The 6,553-nt window shown below is 35.8% G+C and overlaps 1 long non-coding RNA gene across 1 annotated transcript; it reads right to left on the bottom strand.

The window, feature by feature from the left end:
- Positions 1 to 740: 740 nt before the first annotated feature.
- Positions 741 to 5,645, bottom strand: LOC125775743 (uncharacterized). Its single transcript, XR_007421351.1, has 3 exons — positions 3,595 to 5,645; positions 2,834 to 3,524; positions 741 to 2,776 (listed from the first exon to the last, which is right to left on the bottom strand). It is a non-coding gene; the product is annotated as an uncharacterized LOC125775743 (long non-coding RNA).
- Positions 5,646 to 6,553: the final 908 nt, after the last annotated feature.

Raw genomic sequence — 6,553 nt, forward strand, 5'->3', positions numbered from 1 at the left:
GCTCCAAGGACCAGAGTTATGCGACCACCGCCATCCGCCGCCGCAGTCAGGGAGATCAGGGAAGAGCAGCTTTTGGAGCCACAGGGGTCTCCACGTTCCAGCCTGTGTCATTGCCCACAAGCCCTGAAATGATGCACCATATTCCAAAGTATGAAGCCCACTCAAAGACATTAGTTTGCAAGAGCATGAGGGCATTGCATGACCTGCCTGGCAGATGACCACACCACCATAGAGTGCCGGGCCGACGGTGCCTGTCAATATTGCCAAAGGCCGCATCACACTCTATTTCACCGATTTCCCATCCGAGCCAATCCGTCGGAAAATCGCACCAACACTCATAACAGTCCACGCACCATCTCCGTCACGCCACGCTCATCGCCAGCAACGACGACGCTCAAAAGGTTGAGCGCTGTAGTCAATACACAGTGACATCAGCAGAGGCTCCTAGTCGAGTAATTCGTCTAGGGGGCAGGGAGGTTCACATGACTTATGAGCTTTCCACAACATCCCACATCCGACATCACTTCACGTCACGTTACAACACCTCATCACAGAACAGTTCACAACACACACATACATCAAGCACAGCACCTAACACCGCTCAACATACAACACAACAACCACACGATCGTCCCCGATATTCACCACCCAAACCATTAAAAGAGATAGATCCGAACGGGATCATGTCAATCGATTCCATCCGTGAACCAGAAGTTTTGATATTTACGTTTATAGCCGATTCTATCGTGGCGCCAAAGGTTTGATATTTTCGCATACCCTAGTCTATTATGTCGCCAAAGGTCTAATATTTTCGCATACCCGAGTCTATCGCGTCACCAATAAGAAATCGTAGTCCATCCGTCCACCACCCGAGTCGATTGTGTCGCCAAAGGTCTAATATTTACGCATACCCGAGTCTATCGTGTCACCAATAAGAAATCGTAGCCCATCCGTCCACCACCATAAGGATACGGATAATACTGTCGCGCGAGTTAATCACAATTGATTTACTTTTGTATGTACTTTGCACCGTCAGGGCAAGTTCCTTTATTAATACAAAACTAAGACTAAGTACATTTTGATAATTTAGTGCTATTTATACTACTTTATGGTACTAGTTTCTATTTGCTGTCTGCTATATTATTTGAAGATAGACACACTATCTACAGTCAATTGTTTGTCGTTACAAACAGTCCCGAGAGAATAGCGTGTAGGAGATAACACTCGTTATGTGTGATACCATTTCTATTTCACACCATATATTGGAATTGCTTATCACTATTTGTTCATGCGTGGTGCGACATAAACAAGAGATGTTTTGGTTTTTTTGAGAAATGAAACGTTCCTTAACTCTCCCCTGTGTTAAGATGAAATGTCCTCATTTCCAGTCTTGGAGTCGACGAAGTTCGATCTCGTATTTTTGGCGGAATAATCGTTCCTTTTTATCTTCTAAATGTACTCGATAGCATATTCTGGTTGTTCTTCAATAGGAATCATGTATTTATACATTTTTGGAATATTTGAAAATGTATAACCTGAATTGGAGGTTAATATTTTTAGAACTTCTAATTGTTCATCTTGGTGGGCATGAATCACATCTTTAATTTCCTGATCGTGATTGAAATATACCTTATTATCTAAATTAGTACTGTGATTAAATTGTAACAGGTTTGGACCGTTAACACGTTGTCCGTTCCACAGATGTTCTCCATCAATAATTATATTTCTGTGATCTAACACAATAAGTGGTCTATTATTTTCTTGAATAACATTACATTTTGCCTTATTATTTTCAAGCACTGGGATGGTACAGTTGTCGGGAGACTCCTGTTTACAAATATTTAATCCCAGATAATTTTTACATTTGGAAGTTCTTTTGAAATTCGCTTCACATTTTGCAACTTGAGAGTCCAATCGGATTTTACCGTGTTTGTATGCTAAAGGTATTAAGTTATACAATTTACAGCGGTTATTTATTACCGGATATTTGTATATTGTAATTATAGCATCTTTGTACATGCATACATGAATATCAGAATATTCTAAAATATTAATTATGGGTATGTTAAAATCTTCTATGGAGGCAATTTCTTGAATGTTTTTGAGGTTTAGAGTATCCGAATAAATGTTTCCTGTTTTAGCAAAATTGATGGTACGTATATTCGTGATTGTTTCTAACTCCTTGTAAACTTCTGTAATAATTAATTCTTCAATAATTGACTTTGGGTCTAGTGTTTCTAGTATTTTTTCAAATTGACTGTTAATCTTCCGTTGTTGATTATTGTTTTCTATCAACTGATTGAGTCCTGTCTTGATCTCTATAAGGTCGTCATGGTCAGGAGTACCGGTGACAAACTTGAGAATAGAACTTAAAAACTTTAACGAGCGTTTGAGTCTAAGATTAGAAGGTATAAGCTGTGTCTTAAGTGCCTCTATTTTATTAATAAGAATTATTTCTTCTTTTTTTTTCTGCAAAGTATTTGGATTTCATGATATTCTGATGTTCTCTTTATGTTGATGTTGTCTTTATGAATAATTTTCCCTCTCGTTGTAAGGATCGTGTCCCCGCGATCTTCCTTAACTTTGTGCTGATTATATCGTTTAGCAATTTTATTCCTACGATCTGTTGTGGAATATATGATATCTCCTGGTTTATACGTGATGTTTTTTCGTCCTTTGTTGTGGAAAAGCAAAAGCTTCTCCTGATTGTTCTGAAGGATTTCTCTAATCTCGGGATACTTTTCGCCATTAAAGAAAACTACTTCAGGTTTGGATCCTGTAGACGAGTGAATTGTAGAATTATATTGTCGGATGGCGTTAAAAAGATCTTCACCTGGAGTCGTATTATTTTCACTAGCTAAACTCGTACTGATTTCAATCAACGTATCATGGATAAATTGATACGAAACTCTTTGATTCGAGAGAGCGCTGTCAAAGTCCACATTTTTTATAACATTTGCCAATGATGCCACTATGGAAGAAATGTGTTAGGGAATTTTTAGTAAATGTTTTGGGAGTTTGTAATTTCCACACCACCGCTGAGGTATACAAAAGGCGCGTTACCGAAGTTAGTTTTGGGTGCTCGGTTTCCCTATAGGCCTATATCACCCATATAGGTACAAAATAAAATCACAACATTTATTAGTATTTACGATACTTTCTACTCGTATTACATTTATTTGTACTTATAATTTATAATTATAGTGATATTTACATCTACTACGCTACTCCAAACAACATATTAAATTGGATCTATTAAATATTACAATACTATTTACTAAATTACATTACATTTCGCAAGCATGATATATTTTTTATCATGCAATAAATTGCATCTAAAACAATATCAAAATAGGCACAATTTTTGAAAAAATATTTCTAAATTTCACTAAATAACTATATTTTTCTACTAATTAAAATTATTTACGCACCTGGATCCATCCTTCTCCTTGTTTGGGAAATTGAAAAACCGTCGCGCTCCTACGCATCCAGCCACACACTTATTTTTAGTTCTCGGCATTTTCCTATAATACGTTAGGAAAACATAATATATTTATATACATGTATTTACGATGGCTTTAATAATACACTTACCAACTTTATTTTTAGTAAAAACACTTATACACTGTATTTTTAATAAAAAACCTAAACACTATATTTTCACAACACAATTACTTATGTACTCTACAATGAAAAATAACGAACTGATTTTGTCAGTTATTTTTAATGGGATTTTGTCTGGCAGTTCATTGTTTTGCTTGTCATCTGATTCGTAGCCCATGAACTTTCAGTATTGCCATACCAAACCGTGAGATCATGGGCTCTCTCAGAAAGCGAAGAGAGGAGTTTCGGATCAATTTATCCATGTAACGTATTGTGCAACCGTTCTACTTGAGCGTTAGTTGTCGAGTGATTTAATGGTGTGGCAGTATATTGTATATGTAGTCGAGTATAAACGGCCTTTGCCATGTTGCTGATAAATACATTTTCGTTATCAGTCATTAGATGTTTTGCATTTGGATACAATTTTGTAAGTATTTCTTCAATATGTTCGTGACAGTTTGCTTTAGTATGAATTTTTCGGAGATAGCAATACTTCGAATATTTGTCGGTAGAGCTTATATACATACAACTATTCATGTGAAATATGTCCATCTACATATATTCTCCAGTTTTTGTTGGTATTGGTGTTTTTCCAATAGGTTGCCTGTTTGGTTGTCGTTCGTATTTGTTTGTCAAACAAATTTGACAGTCTATCGCTTCTTTCTTGCACATTTCTCTGATTGCACATTTTCATATAATTTCGGTGTGCACGTCTTTGTATTTTTTCTGCTTATTCTAATTGTTCGTTTTGGTTAGTAATGTCAATTAGCAAGTTTGGTGCTATCACAAAGGTACAATTGGGAAAGTGGGAAAGAATATCATCCTTAAAGTGGAATATTAACTCTTCATTTATTCTTAGTGCGTTAGTTACATTGGGTTTAGCTACTTGTTGTAGTTTTGTTAAAAAATCTTGCTCATTGTATCTTTTGTGGGATCTAGAATAGGTATTATTTCACCCTCTTTATTTGGTCAGTTCGAGAAACAAAAGCAATAGGTTGGCGAAACTGGGAGAAAACTGCTCCAATTGCTTGGTTACTGGCGTCGGTAGTTAGTTCAAATGGTTTGGTAAAGTCTGGCTGATAAAGTTCTACCTGTTCTTGCAGAGCATCTTTTATTTTTTCTATGGCAGTAATTGCCGCTTCATCGAGCTTTACTTCTACTCGCGCACTTTGATTTTATAGCTTAAATCTTTCTTGGATCAACCGTTACTCTGTTATGTTTAATTATGTTGCCAAGGTACTCAAAAATGCGACTTTTTGTACGAAATTGTCATATTAGCTTCATGCAGTGCATTGACTATAGTTCGAATATGTTCTAAGTATGTGTTCTTCAGGCGTAGAAGAAAATATTAAAACGTCGTCTATATAAACGTAAGCAAATTTACCGATATATTGTCGCAAAATGTCATATATGCATCGTTGAAAGATTGAGGGTGCATTCTTAAGTCCAAACGGCATCCTAACAAACTCATACTTTGCGCCATTCACTGCAAATGCGGTTTTTTCGCGATCGGATTCCTTTATTAAAATTTGATGGAATCCTGATTCTAAATCTATGGTCGAAAAAACTTTAGCTTTACCTAAATTTTAAACTGTCATATTAATATCAGGTATAGGGTAGCGGTTGTTTATAGTATGCGTGTTAAGTTTTTGGTAGTCGACCACCATACTCCGTTTAGGTCTATCATTTCCGTCTAATCCTTTCTTTGGAACAGTCCAAATAGGGGAATTGTACGGACTTTTACTCGGCTGAATTATTCCATTTTCTAAAAGCCTATCTATTTCTTTATTGACGAAGACATGGTCTGCCACGGGGTAAGGGTATTGTTTCGTCCAAAAAGGATCTTCTGTTTGCATCCACTACACTTGGATAGTAGTTGCGAAGGGTAGGGTGTCACTAATATTTTCATTTGCTTTCTTTATTTCCTTAATGTCCTCCTCATACTTGGCATTATCTACAGTATAATTAATGAAAGGTTCCTTTTTTCCGGCTACTTTCTTCTGGTACTTTAAACTATAATCAAAGAGGTTAATCTCTCCCTTAATTAATCTGAGACCTTGTTCACCTAAGATTATGTCGAATTCTTTTAATTAGCTTATTTCAAAGAATACTAAGTGATGCCCGTACATTGTGATCACTTTATTTGAATGTATAAGGCTACGTTTATGACCGAGCGGATTCGCGTCGCGCGATGCGATGAAAATCGCTCTATCGCTATAAGCGGTTTCGCCATCGTAATCGCTAGCGATTGAGTGTTTACAGTACAGCGAAATCAGAAGCGATTGAAAATTTATAACGTCAAATCCGTTCGTAGTTTCTTTTATTTTTCATTAAAAAAAAGACATGTGTGCACGTGTTCGTAAAATTTTGCTTACAGAAAGTAATCTTTTAGTGCGTCAGCAGATTTTAAGATTTTGTAAACAGAAAAGATTCCACACCCGCCTTCTACAATATCCTGAGAAATTTATAGAGTATTACCGAATGAGAATTGGCACGTTTAATTATATTTTGAATAATATATCCAAACATATAGAAAAAATACTAGAAATTAGAAAACACCAATTGATGCTGTAGAAAGGCTCGCACTGACCATAAGGTAAGTAATATGTATCCATTCCATAAATTTTTATTCAATTTCAATATTTATACTTGTTCACTTACATATGTAAGTATGTATTTAATATAATATTACACACATTAATATTAAGTAGCTTAATTAAAATTTTGTGCATTTGGAAAATGAACCTGTTTGAATTCTGCGTTTCAATATTTGGGCTGCTACTCACATAACTAATAAAAGAAACTGGCGTAGTCGATTCCTGATTATCTCTGCCGTACATAATGGCGTACAGAACCTCCTGCATTTTTATGCGAAATTTTATTTTTTTTTCTTCACCCATATTTTTCATGTACTTTTTGAAACTTATAAGAAAATTGTAATCATCATCCT

This window comes from Bactrocera dorsalis, chromosome 1, assembly GCF_023373825.1.
Source record: "Bactrocera dorsalis isolate Fly_Bdor chromosome 1, ASM2337382v1, whole genome shotgun sequence".
Taxonomy (NCBI): Eukaryota; Metazoa; Arthropoda; class Insecta; order Diptera; family Tephritidae; genus Bactrocera; species Bactrocera dorsalis.